A 19127-nucleotide genomic window follows, 5' to 3' on the forward strand; every position below is an offset into this window, starting at 1 on the left:
ATTAAGATGAAATGTGTCCATTGATATCTCGTATTGTAAATGTAGCGTTTGCGAAATAAAATATTTCAATTTAATTCTTTTCGCAAGGAATTATCCGGTTTTAGAGATTTAATGGTTTAGTTATTTTAGTCCCACTAACAGCTTTGAACATCCGCACTGCAGAAAATAACTTCTCAATCAGTTCTAACTCTCCTTATTTTTTCCAGGTCAACTGAAATTACGAAGAGAATGTTTCAACCGATAGTGCGATGGATACGTTATGCTTCATGGACTCGGACCACATATTAAAGGTGGGTGACTTGTTCATGATAGAATCATTTGTGTTCTTTCTGAAAAATGATGCACTCAATTTTTCAAACAATACCTTAGTAATTTTCAATGGAATTTCTTTTAGTAGGTCTATTCTATTTAAAATTTTATTGGAAAGCGGATTCGAAAAATGAATACTTATTCAATCTGTGCCCGTTGTGTCAAATATCATTCTTGAAACCCAATGTCAAAAACTTCGAAAAGAAATATCTCGGGTATCCCTTGATAAAGAGGACAAATAGTCTATTGTTCTGTCCTTAACTAAAAAGCAAAAAGTCGTGTTTCACCATAAATATCCCTTAGTCCTATTTCTTTCAACAGTAACACAATAGGGAAGCTGGAAAAATATAAATTTAAGAAACCACCGGCCAATTTGGAATTATATCTGGAAAATTTCGTCTCTTGTATTTTTCTCAGGTTAAAAAATTGGAATTTTATGTCAATACCAAACAGATTTTTTTAAAAATAGTTCTGCCAAAACTATTTAAGGTACAAAGTGGAATCCAAAAGTAAACCTGCTCAATTGGGACGTGAAATATGTTCATTCTCAAGCACGTTTTAGGATCGTCGGATAAACGCTCTCAGACCTATCTGATTGCGGGCTCCCTCCGCTCAAAGTTGAATCAATGACGGCACACACTTATTAGAACTAACACGGCTATGTGGGAGGAATAAAGGGCAATGAGTTCGTCCTCTCTGAGACGCGCGCTACGATTGGAAATTGCCGGTGACCGGAAGAGCTCAGTCAACCGGCAACTTGTGCATCGACCGACTGGGAGGATAAATTAAAATCATACACATCCATATGGATGCCAAGGGAAAATCCAATGCTTAGCGCAGCAGCTGATGAACTTTCAGATGCATCAATATGAGAGTAGCGCATTTTGCTATGAATTATAAGGGCACTAAGATAGTTTTACCGTAAGTAGATCATAGGACAACGCTAGCGCAAAACAAGCCAAAATGTAGGCATTAGCGGAAGCTGCGATCGAAGTACTGGTACTGCTTGCATTTAATTGCCTTACATAAGAAAGGACGTTTCACATACTTGAGGAATCCCGTCCAAATGAATTCCTAGGAAACTCGTAAGTGATTTATTCAGGAAAATTATAAGTTAGGGAAATCGTTTGGAATCCTAAACCTCCGTCCCTTATCTAACCCTATAGAAAAGCGCATTTATAGTATGATGGCAAATAATAATAAGAAAAAATAATATCCAAGTGGCTTCAAGCATAAGTAAAACAATGAATCTTTTACTTCGAGAATGAACATTTCACATGCTCCACGTAGGAAGATTAATATTTGCTTTGATAATTGATTTGATACGCATGATACGTAGTCTCCTTAATATATATTTAATGAAATGTACACCAATAACAGAGGTGATAATGAGTTTCACAATTCTGATTCTCTTTAGCGGCCACTGGGTGAACAGGCTCTCCACCAAAAGGGTTCGAAGTCGGACCTTGGAAAGCCCCTTCTCCCCTTCGGACCTCGGAAAGCTAGCCCATCCCCCTTCCGCTTACCTCTCCTGTGGTTGAAGAGGAACGGCGACTAGGGCCTGTCATGCTCATGGGGGCTTGTTAAACGTTTGCCCTTTCGATCACAGGTGTTCATTCGTATCATATTATTCATGCATTTAATTTCCATTTCTATACTCGTACAATGATACATTTACGTACAGTAACTAAGTTTTGTAGTCAGTTTTACGAGGGTTTCTCGATTGGCTCTTGAGTGCATATTACGTATAATCCATTAATGTTTATGTAAAAAAACAATCGATCTAATTGAAACACAAATTACATTTCTTCCGTTTGAATCAGCTCAAAACAAGGATCGACAAGTGTGGTAATTAACATCATATTCAATTTACTATCATCCTGTTCCATTCCAACAAAAATATGCCAACGCATATAAACTGACTAGTGGGTGAGTTTATATACGTGAGTTTAAAAGGACTTTGCGATTCAAGTGTAGGCGAGCTCGCGGATAGAGTATGTCTATAATGGCGACGGATGGAGGTAGGTTTTGCAAAATAAATCATCAAGTGAATCATTCGTCAAGTGAGGGGACATGGATGAGTCGGGATGAGAATACCCGGGGGTGATGCACTTTGTTGAGAAACGGTGATTTTCAACACGTGGGAGTATAAAAGTGGCCAAAAGCGTATGAAATGTGGCCAAAGTTGCATATTACACATGTTATTCTCTTGGCAATGGTATAAAATGGGAGTGGAAAGTTAGGAGGTCAGTTGACGAGAAAGAGGGAGAATTTTATGCTCCGTGGGAGCTGGCTAGGGCTTACGTGGGGAGGGAGATGGGGGTTAGAATGAGAGGGGTCGAAGCGTGTAATCGGCGGTGAGAAAGTTTGAGGAAATATATCTTGAGTGCTGTGGAGGCGTCGGAACGTCAGTAAACGGCATTTAGGTAATAAGTTCGGAATGAATTTGTGATAATACATAAGATAGATTTTTACAAAGATATTTTTAATTTATTCTGTGCCCGATAAATACGTATGCCATTCTTACTTCAGCACAACTGTTGTGGTCAACGTTTTTCTGGCACGAGGAGAAACGGGATCCACGTTTTTATACCACACCATAAGGCTATTGTTCAAGATTTTTTGCAGAGTTGCAAATTCTGTAAACCGCGGGTTGAGAGTGTATATTTAATTGATCTTTTTCAGTTTGGGGGGCGGTAGTTATTGCAACGTCGGTATAGTTGTACACGGAGACTTCTCATGAATAATTAAAGTGCAAATAGATTTTTTTCAGTCCAACGATAATCTTTTTTTTCCTGGGAGAAAATAGCACGTTGAGGCGATGAGCACACGACGGAATCATTCCAGCGATGACGAATCGGAACGAGCGGGTCTGTTTTCTCCTCCATGTGAGCCTTCTTCAATGAAAGATCCAAAACTCTAAAACAACACCGCTGTTCGGCGTGAGGGGGTAGGTAAAAAACACAATTAACCGTGCGCCGTCACATTTGGGTCATCACGAGGGAGTGCACGAGGATGGAGAGCGGGGGAGGGAGGGGGGGGGCAGCGGGGAAGGAGGAATCCATACGCGCGGGCTCATCCGTCCCGCGAAGAAACATCCGTCCCGCCCTGATCGAAGAGCATTTTTGCCCGTCGGGCTGCAGCGTGGCGAGTCGCTCGTGCTTTGGGGGGACATGGGGGGGAACGATGAAGGAGAAGAGGCGGGGTGGCGAGGGTTAGGAGTGGGGGATGGGGATAGGAAGTGATTAAAACGAGGCGGAATCGAGTGAAACAACTGCGCCGAGCGGAGTACTCGCGTTTGATTGAGGGAGAAGTATGGAAGAGGGCGTCCGTAAATATTACGTGCAGTTTCGACCGCCGCTAACGTACGGCCTGGGGGCCTCATTTTTTTCTCAGACCTATGCCAAGCGCTTTGCTCAAATTTTCATGCGAGATTTCAAATATTTTCACCAGGAAATGGGACCGAAATAGATAAAAATATAAGTGACGACATGGGTCATTTTCTATTCTCAGTATTCATTATGCATGCGGAACTTAAAACAAGCTTGCTTCAGATATTGCACGTCATGTAATATTTTATGTCATAACGTTACAGTCCGTTTTAGAACCAAAATAGAAAAAAATAAGTAGTAAAGAACATATCACTAGTAGGAATTACTCTGTAATACACACACACACACACATACCATTCTCGGCGTCCCCTTTATGAGTGGGCTGAGTGAAAAAAAGATTCATCTTCAACTGATACACAAATGACCCACCAAGGTAAAATGAAGAATATTAATCAAATAAAAAACTTTGTTACACTACGCGTTTCATTTTAATGCTATTCAAAAAATTAAAGTCTCCAAACAATCATCACCGGAAGGTAAATCACTGTATAATATGCTTACATTTTTCTCCAATCATATCAAGCACGTAACACTACCAAATTGTCTGAAACGTTTCTTTTGAGTTGTTTTTCTTATGCCGGATGGAATAAATAAATTCCTGCCTACATTTTTACCTTTGATCTGCACATTTCGTCAAATCCGTGAAAGGTTCGAAGGGGAACATAATGATGTGACTCAATTGGAGACAAAACTTGCTTAGGTGGCACAAAGAAAGAGGAAGGAGAGACAGAGGATCTAATAACAAACTATAAATAAATATCAAGTTGATGAGAGGCAGCTTATTTCTTGGTCTCTCGAGTGATAGAGAACAAGTGACGAATAAACTAATCCATTAAATTTTAATTCTACCATGAATGCCTTTTCCGCATTGCCGCATAAAAGGGCGAATCACAGGTCGTGAATTTTACGGTTAACGATTGAAATGGCCATGAAATTCACACTTGTCATCCGTTATCACATTAGTTACGATAAAGTTGTACGATCGGCAAAAAGATCAACTGGATATTTGAATTTTTTTCATCATCATCATCATCAGTATTTCAATCCTGGGATTGGTTTACTGCAGCCCTCCATTCTACTCTATTTAATGTCAATTCATACCTTCTCTGTGGTGCGTCATTCTTAATTTGTCCTATGTACTGCCTCTTGCTCTTCCTCGTGGAGTCTTCTCTTCTATTTTTCCTTCTATTATATTCCTAATCAATCCATTTTACCTCAATGTGTGTCCAATCTATCTATTTCTTCTTTATCGTAGTGTTCTCCATATGGTCTTCCGCTCTTCTATATACTTCCTCGTTCCTTACTTTGTCTTTCCATTTGATCTTCAGCATTCTCCTCCAGCACTATTTGAAACATTTTTGTCATACTTAACCGAAGTACACAGCTCCAGCACATAGACAAACAGCTCTATTGCATATGACTGGTTGTACGTTAAAATATTTTGTAAGCTGACAGAATTGGGAAGTGGATTTCTCGTTCCAGTATTACAAAAACAGTGAGTTTCTCTTCTATATGATAAATTTCCTGTTGCAGAAGATATTTTTTCCTCATTACTCGGGAGCAGTAAGCACAATCTGGAAGTCCAACCGTACGATATGTTTCGTCGCTCCTCCTGAAATGCGTTCCCATGCGAACTGCAATTGTACCTTCACTGACGGAAGTTTTTATGTTCCTACTTCTTTATGAGCGCGTGATATGAGTGAGTCAACGACGAGAAAAACCACTTCTGTGACCGTTCAATGGGCTGCCAGAAAGACAACACCTCGCCCATGCCAAACCATTTTCGGTTCTCCGTCCGCTAAATTTTTAAAATCCTCTTTCACCCGAGCCTGCAACTATTCGTTTGCTTTATCCTCCCGGTTCACTCGTGCCGGAGGAGGACGCTCGATTGCAAAAACTCAGTCCCAGCCGAGTTCTCCATCCAGATGTCTGACAGTTTTGTGTGCCCGGCAAAAATAAAGTACGAGGATGCATTCTCGCGTCCGACAACCAACCGAGACGCGCATCTTCATGACTGTGCAATCAAAACAGTTCACTCGGTGTCCCGATGCAAAAAAAATGCAAGAACGCTGCTGGCAGCTCACCAACCTAAAATAACGTGGAGATCGAAAACATCGCCTATTTTCGAGATATATCAGACCCATGCAACTTATTTCACTTCTTTGAAGTGAAAGTCACACATAGCACTGATAAATCACGAGTGCCACCAATAAGGGATGTCTCCCTAACTCGGAGTAAACATAGGGATGATAGAAACTTTTAATTGGTCAAGTAGTGCAATTCAACATGACCTTTCTGTTACCGTAAAAATTATATTAGGATTCACTGGGGAGATTACAATGCACACAAATGAGGACGGGGAATTTAATAACATACATTATTCTTATTCCTGATTAGTTTGAAAATTCATGCCAAATCACATGTTAGAAATGCTCAAGCAGCTGATTGATGCCACGCACCGAATAATTTAATCTAGATCAACTTTCTCCGTTTGCGGTCTCCTTGCAAAACAAATGTCCCTATTGAATCATTTAAGATATTGATGGTTTCTGGCTCAACTTTGTGGAAGTTCATGTTCATGGAATGAAAAACACAATGTATTTTTTCACTGTTCTTTATTTGGGTAACACTAGTTTCAAAGCTTCGACGTTATCATCATAGGTACATGATGATGATTCCTAAGCGTGGAAACTAGTAGTACTCAAATAAAGAACAGTTGAAAAATACATTGTGTTCTTCAGTTCATCATCTTAACGTATATTTCAATTGAACGAGGATGAAACCAGCATGAGATAGCCCGGAATGTGAACTGGTTGAACAAAGGGACACTCGCAATTATATTGAATTATTCTTCAGACTGTTAAAATAGCAAACTAATTGGAAAGGATATTTTTATTTACACTAAATATCAACCTTCAGTGGCGAATTTGTTTATTAGTTCGAACACATATTATTTACCACTGTAAACAGAAGCACGTCGCAAATTCGCATGAATTTATTTATTTATGAATTAAATTGAGTCGTTTAAATTGAAAATATGAGCCGTTCAAACTAACCATAATTTTCTGCAGGCCCGGAAAATTTTGATGCCTCGAAAAATTGTACGTCAAATCCGTAGGACGTGAAAATATTAGTGTAGAATATTTCTCCCTCAAAATCGTTCATGGAAACGATCACAAAAATGCAGGACATGAAACAAATCATCGAATAAAAACAGAGATGATATCTCGTCGCAAATCTATGCAATTTTAAATCAAATTGACAGTTATAATTAACTAAGATTAATGGTAATTCCCCCCCCCCGCCCGACATAATATATCAATAAATTTTTGAACGCATAAGCTTACAGCGTGCCAAAGTGTCGACGAATATTTTTTTTCTCCGAAATTTCCCGCATTCGCCAAGGGTTTTGCATGGTGTGCGCGTGTTAAATAGAAAGTGACAGACAGGATGTGAAAAATGGTCGTGCGGTGATAAGCGGCCAAGCTATCTGGAAATTCATGGAATTTCGAGGAAATTAACCCGACCAAAGCTTCACAAAGAGTTGGCATTGGGAGGCGCCGAATGGATATCCCGGCGCTAGGGGACCGAAGTCCATCGATGGTAAGAGACATTTCGTACTTGGGAATTTGGGCTCTTGGGAGAGCTGGGAGGGCGATGGCGAGGTAAGTTCGCCTGTTGTCTTGAGGGCTGAGGGATTGAGGTTGTCGAGGGAAAATGAGGTGAGGGAGGGAGAGGGAGAGTAGAAGAGGAATGAGGAGGGAAATCGGAGGGAGGACTGCCAAATGCGGTTTCCGTGTCCCGCACAACATTGGCTTGGTTCACGAGCGCCAAAACCAGGAGCGGTGGCCATATGTATATCCCTTGCCAGTGCTGGCGCTCGCGTTACCACATACATCCAATTGAGTTGCAGTTTTCAATTTCCCTTAATTTCCGATTTCTTGCTGGCAGGAACCGTCGACATTCCCAGGCTTTCCGACTCAATTATCATTCATTTACAATGTTCTAGATTTCACACCATGTTCGAAACCACAAGATTGGAATTTTCATTCACAAGAATGAAAAGTGACTTTTCAAAACTGCCCTAGGTGTATAGTCGGACTCTTATTGAGCTCGTGTTAATTGATATAATCTGAGGATAGCAAAAAGTGCAATAGCAATTGTTTATAGAACATTTTAGATTAGCCCAGGAGGTATCATCATCAAAAATTCAATGAGATTAGAGGAAAATTTACAGAAATCGCCAAATCGGAAAACAGTTTACATATACATAGGCAATTTCAAGCTACAGGTGGCAGTTCTGACATGACTAGGATATCTCTTACATGGAAGCTTTATGGAGTTTTTATCATAAATTCTGTCCATCGTGAGTCGCTAACTGATCAGTTTACGATACATGATACCCATACTATTACGAAATGTTATTTAAATATACTCGTAAATATCAGGCATACCATTCACTTTCTCTCTCAGGGTAGCCGGAATCAAAATATCTCATGTAAGTTACTCTAAGGAAGTTAGTCACTTTTACTTATTTCCACCATGCCATACTCTTACATGCCTCTTTCTCCTCGGTTTATATAATGTTCCATGCATGCTCTTTTGTTCCTGAGACTCAAAATATTGATATAGAAAAGCCTAACTTTAAGGGGAAAAATGACCATAGTTTCAAAATAAAAATAAGGACGCAAAAAACAAATAAGAAAAAATACTCTTTTTTAAATAGAACTATTATTGATTGGAACCAGCTGCCTGGAGGTTTGTTTGAGCCCTTACCATCCAATTTTAGGAGTTTTAAGAATAAATGTAAAGCAGCCACCGGGTGATAAACTTCATTGTAGTTATTAAAATATTGTTTGTATGTGATGTGGACGGCATTTTGTATGTGATGTGGAAGTGTCATTGTATGTAAAAATATTTTGTCTCTTATCTGTTTTTATGGTGCGTGTATGTATGTATTTTTCGTTGTAAGAGTTATCTTTGACCAAACTTGACCGTTGCCACGAGGAAAATCACCTGATTTCGACGTAATTCTAAAATAAATAAATAAATATTCCTTCTCTTGAGTCCAACAAAATTCACCGATGGCGTGTCTGCCACTTCATCTCAATAACCTCACTTTTCTCGCAGACACCCGTTTAGTAATTTGCTTTGTTTTGCATTTCTCCTATTTTCACCACGAATTCTCCTCAAATTTAGTCTACACAAACTATTTAGTTCACATTTATTCTAATTCTTGTGCACCCAAGGTTGCCCACCATAAAAATCACGTGGAGGGAAATTTTATTCTCTGCCATCATTGCTGCTTCAATAAGTACTAATTTATTTTATATTTATTTATATTACCACAACCTTCTGCCAGCATTCTCATGCATTTTAGAAACTTCAATTATTGTATTTAATGTTGTAACTTTCTGCCAAGATTCATAAAATAATTTTATGTTACATATGCACACGCTAAAAATGTAACCGAAGTATCAATGTCAATTGTCATGAAATACAAATAAAGCGAAAATATCAACCGAATTTCACAAATAATTACTATATATTAGTTATTTTAGCAACTGTTTTGTGACATTACCAAATTAATTCAATGCACCAATATGATCCATCACCACAATCAAAAGCCGAGAAATTAATAGTGTGAAGGGAGTGAGGCGGAGATTTTAATACATCAATAATTAGCATCTATCCTATTAAAACCTACGAGAAAGGTGAAAAAATTATGGAGAAAAAAATGAAGACAATGCCTTTCATAAAATATAAAGTAAAGTATATATTAATGGAAATTTATGACAATTATTTCATTGAGGTTAGAAAGGATAAAGAAATTGAAAAACGGCTGGTAAAAAAGATAATCCAAAGACTTAGGGATAAATAGAAAGAAATATTTTGATAAACATATTTGAAGAAATATTTTGAAAAGATTCAGGTCATTACTCTTTGCTACGCCAATCTAAAAACAGAAAAGTAGCAGTAAAAGACCCAAGAGCCATAATTTCATGGACAAAATGGATCACAGTCGAGCATAGAAGAAGAGAAAATAGAGGAAGCGGCTAATACGAGTAAGTTCTGACTTGAAAAAGGAGCGAGAAGTGTGTGATGCAATAGTAAAAATTGAAAAAAAATTTAATTAGTATGTTTTTGTTTTCTTCGAGAATTTCGAGTAGATTTTCGGCAGAACACAGTGGACAAAGTTAATCATAATATTGCAAAATATAGATCTGGACGGAAGGGATGAACGCCTTTTCAGAAAGATGTATGTGAATCAGCCTCACAAATAAGATTAACGATGGAGCATAGTAGTGGCAGGGAAAGAAAAGGTTACTCACAGCATTATTCAGATTTTCAGAAGTGGAAATGAGGCAGGAAAGATGGATTCAGAGTGTTTTGACTGGTGATGGGATGTCGAGGACTATGATAGAGAGGAGAAAGTTGGGCATATAAGGAAGGGGTAGCAATAGGATAGAGGTGGATGGAGTAGGTTGTTATAATATGAGGAAGGGGTAGGTTGGAACGAATGAATGTAGACAGCATATAGAATTGAAGGGTTTTTTGTAGTGTCGGATGTCAGGTTGTGTTGTCAGGAGAGGCAAAGAAATGTATCATTCCGTTCCGTGTACCGTTGTATAGTGTGTGTCCATGCAAAACATTAAATGGTATCGAAACAATAAATAATAATATAAATGGAATAATATGCAACTGGAAAGCAATCTGAGTACTTACTATACGAAATTTATGATTACAACAAGGTCCCCTTCCTACTCCTCAGTTAAAGCTACTGGGATTGAATTAATGGATCCAAATAAACCAAACAGAAGCGCCTATATATGGCAAGAGATCGAAGACAGACTAGGCCTTTCACGAGGGTTGCAAAAAAACCAAGATGTCGGCGAAAGAGACGGAAAACGAGATTTTATTCTGATAAATGGTTATGCCGCTGAACTCGTTGGCGTTGCCTGAGATTGAGCATCGTGACTTACTCTCCGTCAGGAAGATTTCAGTACAGTGACATTATCAACATCACTTATCAGCGGCATGTGCTATACGGTACCCAGAATTGAAGATTTGATTGGATTTTGACTCTGTTGGACAAGCAATCGTAATCCGGTGAAATTTTTTCCAGTCCTTTACTAGATTATACGCCATAGTGGGAATGAGATAGGAAGAGCTGTTGAAGGGTGAATGGAAAAATGTTGGAATTACAAGTTCCTTTTATAGTTTTTCCTAATGAATTTAAAGTCGTGAAATAACATATTCTAAACAGGAATAACCATATCCTACAGCACTACTCAAGGTAACTGAGAGGTCGACGAATAATGAAAGAAAAAAGCCTCATTTCGGAGAATCGTTTTTTAATCAAAATAATTCGAAAGCCAGATTTCTATACGCCCTCCTTCAATGTCATTACAACAAGAACTCTCATCCTCTTGGATACATTCTCAGACCCAAACGAGTCTGTTCGTCGGTGTTACCACTTATCAGCATCAAATCTCGTTTCCCGACCCTTTCTCCAACGGCTTGGTTTTGTACAACCCTCCTGAGAGACTTAGTCACTCTTTGGTCTCCTGCAGACTCATTTATAAGCGCTTCTGTTCCGTTTATCTGAAGACACCAATCCCCGTCATGAGCAGTCATTTGGCGTGCCACTTCATTAAATTGGTTTAATTAAAATTCTGCCACAACAATAGAATCCAGCTCGATAGCTATTTGTTGGGGATAGTTGAGGGCCCTAGAGCCCTTTCATAGTAATAATAGGCCATACGGCGAGTGAAATGCGCAACTTCAAGTTAATGATTCAATGACTCTGTCTAAGGACCTCCCATTGCTTCTAATAATTGTAGATTTTTTAATGTATTCAAAGACATCACCTGGATTTGATCCTCCAGGGCGCTACATTCTGTAAGTAAGCGTACAATATGGCCACATAACGAGGCCAATTAAGACCTTATAAACAACTTTCGTTGGCCGAAAAAACCCCAGGATAACTCGGTCAAATTTATTTATGATGGAGATTAATGAAACTAAACTAAATAAAGCCAAAAACTTTGCAATTTTAAATACATTTTTATTCAACGCAATCATTCCTTCAATTTTGAGCGTATTTTTCTGGTGATAATGATGCTTAGCACCGAAAATATGGTTGTATTTGAAAATAGTATAGGTCTGCAATCGCTGTGTTTGAGTCAACATTTTAAAAATTCGACATATAAGACACGTGGGTTTTTCAATTAGTCCTTAGGAAAAATTCGAGAAAATATTTTTTTCGACTACCAAGTTTTCGTGAAAATATGAAAAACTGTAAGTTCCTTGTGATATGCCTGTGGCCTCAAGTATTTGATGCGTCGATCACTCGAAGCCATATGGTGAATTTTTTCAATCATTTCGGCAGAAGTCACTTCCACTGGACATCCCGAGCAACGTTTATTATATGTGGATGTAAGGCCACGTTTAAGGTCATTTACCCATTATAAACAGTCGCAAACACAGGGGAAGATGTGCAATGAACTTCATCCAACTCGGCTGTTATCTCTTTCGTTACTAAGCCTTTTAAAAAGAAAATGTTTAATCAAGCAGGCAACTCCTTTTTTTTCATTTTTCTAAGCAAACAAAAGTTTGTTGTTTCAATCGACTATTTAAATTAAACCAAACCAAGTGATGAATATCGCTAAAACTCAACCAGCAGTCGAGTGTGAGATAAAACTAACTAAAACCAAACATTTTCCTATACTGCGAGCGGTATTTCTTGGATTTTTAAGGAATAATTTATTGAACTACCCATAAATTGAAAGTAATTTTCATTACCCTTGAATTTCAGAAGTTTTTTAGCATTTTTTTCTACTTAACATAGTCAATTAACTGGGGTCGGAGATGACTTCTTCGAATATATACAAACATATTATTTTTTAGCAATTTTTGCTCCCACGGGTAATATCGTTTTTCGGGAGCTGACACATCGTGAATATTTGGCTCAATTCTAATGAACTATATGGTTCTTATGTTAATACGTTCAATCCACGGTTTTATCAGCAAGCTGAGTCTCTCATTTAAATTTGTAAATAGTATTTATATTCACGCATGTATTCTCGCAGTTCGATTCTGGGTGCTAGTTTGGCTAAGGGTCGCTCTCTCCGTGATGTGGGCGTAGGAAAGGGTTTGGCTTTCGTTGCTGTGAACTGCTCAAAGAAACGAGCAGCTAATCTGATCTAAATATTGTAAAAACATTGACGCGCCCCGTCATCGTGATTATTTTCGCAACTGAAGATGTTATTTTGCGCAAAAAGGAGCAATTTGCGCATTATCTGCCTTTAATGCTGTAATGAGTTCAAATATTTTTCTCTGCGTCCTCCCCTGTTACTCTTTCTCCTAAAAACTCCTCTACGTGTCAAACGTTCTCATGCAAATGTACGGCATTCAGATACTTTATAAGTGCTATAAGAAGGCAATGCGAATGAAGCTAATCACCAAATTAAGAGCAATTTGATGACTCTTCAGGAGAGATCCGCCTTAATAAGACAAGAGCGAGAACAGTGGAGTCAAAACCCCCAAAATAACGATAAGTCAAAAAGCGTTCACCAATCTTTAACAATGGGAAAACCTTCAAAATATTTAATCCGGTCGATCAGTTAAGACAAAACAGCTAAGGAAAGCCTCTTTAGCAAGTAGCCTCTACAGAGTGATACTGACACTCCTCAAGTATATGAGTAGGATGAATATTTTTCATTTCCAATAAATGCCATCTTAATTAGTCAGGATTATTAATGGTAAAAGCATGAAATCTTAGGATTCGAAAGAGATATCTTTACATAGACATACATAAATTATCTTTATATACGCTGCTGCCACTTGAATTAATTTAGGCTGTTCTCCAAACATTTTATGCTCGCTTTTAGATAACACATGGTAGAGGAACCAGAATCTTCACTGAAAACACTTAGTGTGTATAAGTACAGTTTACACAGTTACATAAGCACAGAAAAATTTTCTAAGAGTACGTGGGAATCGCATTATAATTTGTCCTCCATGGTGATAGCTGAAAAAATGGTGTAGATTTGAAAATCAAGGAGATAAATTCATATAAATTTGACTCTCTAATTAAGGTGACAATAAGTTCGCTGTTAAGTTGACATACTTTAAAACTTCACCAATTTTATCGAATTTTTATCACTGCCATATTTTTAAAAAGAAGTGCTAATTACTAGAGCAATAGATACAGGTCTTCAAAACTTTAACTGAAAAGGGGACTACCGAGAACAAACTTGAGGACATTGTTGCACAGGATGAATAAAATTCAGAAATATGCTTTTCATATTAGTCTTTTCAATAGGGTTACGATACTCAGGGCTACGTATACTATTCAATGGAGGAACGTTTCACATACGGAAGTGCACAGTTCGAAAACACTACGGTGAATGATAACTATTTATAGTTGCTTTGGTGCAATATTATTATATTAATTTTGATACAAAGACAAGTTCCGAGAGTTCAAGCACTGGGGTTCTTAATGTTACCCAGTATCTTCCTCATGCCTGAACTTGGTCATCTATAAATTTTTGTTCATGTAAATAATGATATTACGAAACGTTACAGGATTTGGAAGTGGGAGGGGCAGCATTCTTTGGTTTCAGATAATTTTAATCACAAAATTAAAAGACAGATACACTTCTAAAATACGTTAAAAGCTCCCCAGTAAACCAATAAATTAAATGTTAACTGATAGTTAGACATAAAGACTACCTAGAGGACCTTTATGGTAAATAAAATCGGCCAATAAGTTTAAGATATGTCAAGAGGGGATATGGCGTAGACAGGGACAGCTAGTAAGGGATAGGGACAGAGGGACAGTAATAAGTTCAGTAATACTCAATCGCGTGATAGAAAGGCCTTTAAATAAATTGAAATCAAATATGGCTGTAGTAATAGATAGATAAAATCCCTGCAATATTGTTTAAGAATCTAGAAAAAGCCCACGGATTATTAATAATGAGTTAACTTGTAGTATGTACAGGAATGAAAAGGAATTTGGTTCAATGTTGTCTCAAATCCAAAGAGGGAAAGGCAGCCATAGAAGTGGACTACCGAACAATAGGTTTTTATTTCGGACACAGCCTGAGTGGTACCCAAAATCATGAGTAAGATGATGGAGAAGGGGACAAATAATTACTTAGGGGATGATCAGTTTGGACCAAGAAAGAGGCGATCACGCGAATTTCATAGCAGTAATGAGGTCACAAATAGAGGGGAACATAGAATATATATTCGCAACCTGTACATGCCCCCGACCTGTACATGCCCAGATTTAGGGTGATCAGTGTTGGGAATAATGTAATACGGCTATGTTTCCCCGTGTTTTTCAACGTAGATGTGGATGATATGGTCAAAGAGGCATGGGAACAAGTGGAGACAAGAATTAAAGTCGGTGGAGAATTCATAAAATCATTTAAAATGGCGAATTGTCAAGCTTTAGCAAACCAATGAACCATGGGCTATAATCATTGTTGGACGCATTAGAAATTCAATGCAAAAGATATGAACTAAGACTCAACGTAATAAAAATTAATGCTGTTTTCGAGAGAGAGGAAAGCTAGGATAACCATTAAAATAGGAGCTCATAAATTTGAGCAGGTAGAATAGTTCAAATATCTCGGAAATACTTTCAACCGCCGAAGAAGTAAAGACCAAAGAAGCTTTCACAATGAGAAGGAAATTGTTCAGAGAGACATTTACTAAGGATGTTAAGAAAATTGAAGTGAAAGTTTGTGCATGGAGCAGTTTTTTACGGCACAGAAACATAGTCACTGAAAAAAAATTATAGGCGTGGTTTGGACGATTTAAAATGTGTGGAGAAAAATAAAGAAGGTGAAATGAAGATAAAGATAAAGAAAGAAGTATAATATTTGGCATGGTGGGAGAGGGAGAGGGAATAAGGTTTTTAGTAGAAATCCAAAGGGTGTAGGGAAGGTGGATGCAGGTACTTCTGATTGGGAAGGTGGGGATAGCGGCAAGCGGGAGGGAAAAGAAAGCAGTCAAGCATGAGGGAAATGAAAGGTCCTTTTTAAACAAAATGAAGGCAGGAAGGAAGTATGCCGAAGTAAATAAGGATTTATTATGACATTAGGCAATATTTTGTGATAAATTACTATTGTACATATTTAAGAGAGGCTAATAAATGTGTCGGTCTTCTGTCTGTTTACCTTCAAAACCTACCTTAAATGGTAGACTTCCGTAAATAATAACATTGAGCAGAAAATTAACACAATTATGAGCGCAATATCAGCTATAGAACACTAAAAATTAACAATGTAAAAGAAATATTTAATATGATCGCAAATGCTTGATATATTTTGCAAACTAATGGAAGGTTTCGTTCGAGAAAGAGTTTCGACTAGAAACTTAATTCTTATTTATAATGTAAATATTTTTATTTCTGCATTAATCAACGTGAATTTTGAAGAGAGAATCTAAAGATTACCGTAAAATACAACAGTATTAGCTAAATACCTTTAATTTAATCATTAGTTACCAAATATCACGGGTTTAAATACAACCCTCTATTTAGACTGGTTCATGGAATGCAAACTGTGACACATTTCATTCATTTCGACCGCCATTCTAAAATAACAGATATTTTTCATTTTTTTAAATTTCTTGTGACTTGTGGCTGAAGTCATCAAATTCATTCCAATAAATTAATATTTATACCTTACTTTTGGCCGTGAAGTGTCACGACTATTGTATCCGTCATGAGCAGGTAGCAAAACTGTCACTCATAAACAAATGTCACGGGAAATAAAATTTAATAACTTTCATTTTTGATGGAGAAAGAGATTGATTTTTATCCACAGAAAAATTCCCGATGTCAATCTCAACTACGGTTCACTTCGGCACTCGTCTCACGCAATAGCAAGCACGGAGTTCGGAAAGAATTCTCCACTTGAATATTCGAAACCCTTCCACTGTGACAGCAAGCCTTTTATCTGCAAGAGCGGAACGATGCATATACATACAGAGCGGTTGCCTTGTTGGCGACGTTTATACTTTAGTACTTGTCCAATAGCGATGGCTGAAAGACGAACCAGAAAAGCAGGGAGAGGTAAAAAAAAATATACATGAGCGAAGAACGCTGGCGTATTCGTGTGTATTTTTTCGCGTGTGTGCTCTTCGCCGCTCTAGCCCCCGACTCGCAAGGCTATTGATTGATGTAGTCTCCTGCGAGCCGCACGCTAACGCACGAGGCTCAGTCTACAGGGAGAGGATCGGAGGAGTTGTCTTGAGGGAAGACGAAGAGGAGGAGAGGACGATCGGGGAGGCATGGAGAGATGGAAAAGGAGAGAGGTAAGAAGGGTCGTCTGCTTCGTGAGCAACGCGCTCAATCCTACGCCTCGAAGAGCAACCGAGCCCTGACGGGTGTTGCAGACCCGAGGACGAACGCAATGGGTTGCCGGCGGGTAGCCGATCCCACCTAACCCCACCCCCTCCTCTCTAACCATTTGGCGTTTGCGTGTGTCAGTCTGCTGCCTTCTGGGAAGGAGACGAGTGCGGGGTCAGATCTGGTTGTACGTTCGTATCTACGCTCACTCTAACCACGTTCCCTTCCACAGCAAACGCCCTCTCGTGTTTCGCTTTTTCCTTTCGCGAAAACATCCGGTCGCATCGGACTCCCTTGACGGTTGAGTCTTTAGGAGTGGGGAACAGTTTATTTGTTCTATTTTCCTGGAAGGGGGGGTAATAAAAAAAGACTTTTCCACCGTCGTGGTAAACTGACGAGTGGTGAGTGCGAGCGGATTTTTGACCGAGCAACTGTCTCTTTAACCCATAGTGGAGAAAATGGAAATTAAAAAAAACGCGAAGCGGATTGCGCGGACACACTAAAATATTTGATTTCCAATTTTTCATTCACAGTTTTCATACATTTTTCAATCCTCTGTATTTGACCTATCAACATTGAGTGGTATTGTTCGGCCGACGCGTGAAACACTAAAGAAAAAATCAAACGAAGAGAACGCTCGTGCAAATGTATGCTAAATAATTTATCCCATGTGATAAAACATAAAATCATTTCACAAAAACTCTTCACCAGTATCAAGAAAGGGGGGCTTCATCTTTCTAAATCTAAATTAATTCGTACGACTAATGTTATTTTAGAAGTGAATTAGCATTCTAACCTCAGGTGACACAGTGAAAGGAAATGTCTGTGTAAATTTCACACGCCATAGGTCTTAGCACGAACCATACTCTCATTTATCAAACCAAATCTTCAGGTTGATTTAATCATTAGGGTAGTGATAGCAGTAATTGCTGCGAGAAACAATTCAAATGGCAAAATTACCCGCCTATTGCCTCCATCTTCATTTCCTTTGCCTTCATTCACTCCAGACCTCTTTTTAAATTTTGGTCTCTCCTTTCATTTCCTATTTTTCGATCTCCTTTTAATTGGTTGGCAAAGCAAGAAACCTGACCTATCGTGCTTTAGATATATCACATTTTAAATCGCACATGCAAATATTATTGCACTGGTGGTGTTAAGCGCGCTCATTTTAGCATACGCTCAACTTTTACGAGAGCCCGCTTGTGAGGTCTCGCTTATAAAAATTTGAGTTTCAGCGTGAGCGCGCTCAAAAATTCCGAGGGTGTGCCTTAAGAATTTTTGTCGTGTTTATTTTTAAATGTCGCGCAGTATTGTGACTTTTTCAGAGCGCAAAACTTCGCCATTACAGGGAATTCTTCCCGTCGAAATCCAAAAAACAAACAGTGCATTTGATATCGGTACGGGTTATGCATGTACTTTTTCATAGTACATCAGGAATCAGTACGAATTTTCTTTGTTCGGTTTAGGTCAGGGAATTTCTTAATGGGTTTATCCAAAGATTATTTGTTTTTAATTTGTCAGAAATGAAAAAAAAATATATTGTATGCTAACCTCTTAGATAAAGGAAAATTTTCGAGTTCTAATTTTTTAAATATGATACCATGCCAAATAAACCAATTTATTTCGCATAATAAATGGGGTTTTATTATAAATATGTTTATTTTTTTTTCTATCCAAACAGTACTGGTTAGCAGATTATATTCATTCGTTGTGGATGAACAGAATCAACCTTTTTAATGCTAAAGCCGAGATTGCTTGCTTCAAGTACTCCAATAATAAATATATCAGCGCTTTCGTTTACTTATAAAATTAAACACTTACCATTGAATTTAGGTACGTGTTTATCATATAAGACCATTTCAATCCGTTGAGACTGGAGTCAAGCTTTAAGTGCTGGAAGGGTCTCACTTTTTGAAAGGCCACTGGACTTAATTGGAGCTTATGAGTTGAAGAAGGAGTATGAGTTTGAATTGAACTATGTACAGAACTGGATAATTACATTATTGGACAATGTTTATGACACTTTGGAATAAAATTTTTTTAAATCACTCACGTTT

General features: G+C 38.2%; 1 long non-coding RNA gene across 1 annotated transcript in view; it reads left to right on the plus strand.

Moving 5' to 3' along the window:
• Positions 1-19127, plus strand: part of LOC139696788 (uncharacterized) — a 589762-nt gene that overhangs the window by 496071 nt on the left and 74564 nt on the right. The window contains exon 3 of the long non-coding RNA XR_011702660.1: positions 207-290. This is a non-coding gene — a long non-coding RNA (uncharacterized lncRNA). The remainder of the gene's footprint in view (positions 1-206; positions 291-19127) is intronic.

This window comes from Hetaerina americana, unplaced genomic scaffold (genome assembly GCF_022747635.1).
Source record: "Hetaerina americana unplaced genomic scaffold, ioHetAmer1.1.p SCAF_7, whole genome shotgun sequence".
Taxonomy (NCBI): domain Eukaryota; kingdom Metazoa; phylum Arthropoda; class Insecta; order Odonata; family Calopterygidae; genus Hetaerina; species Hetaerina americana.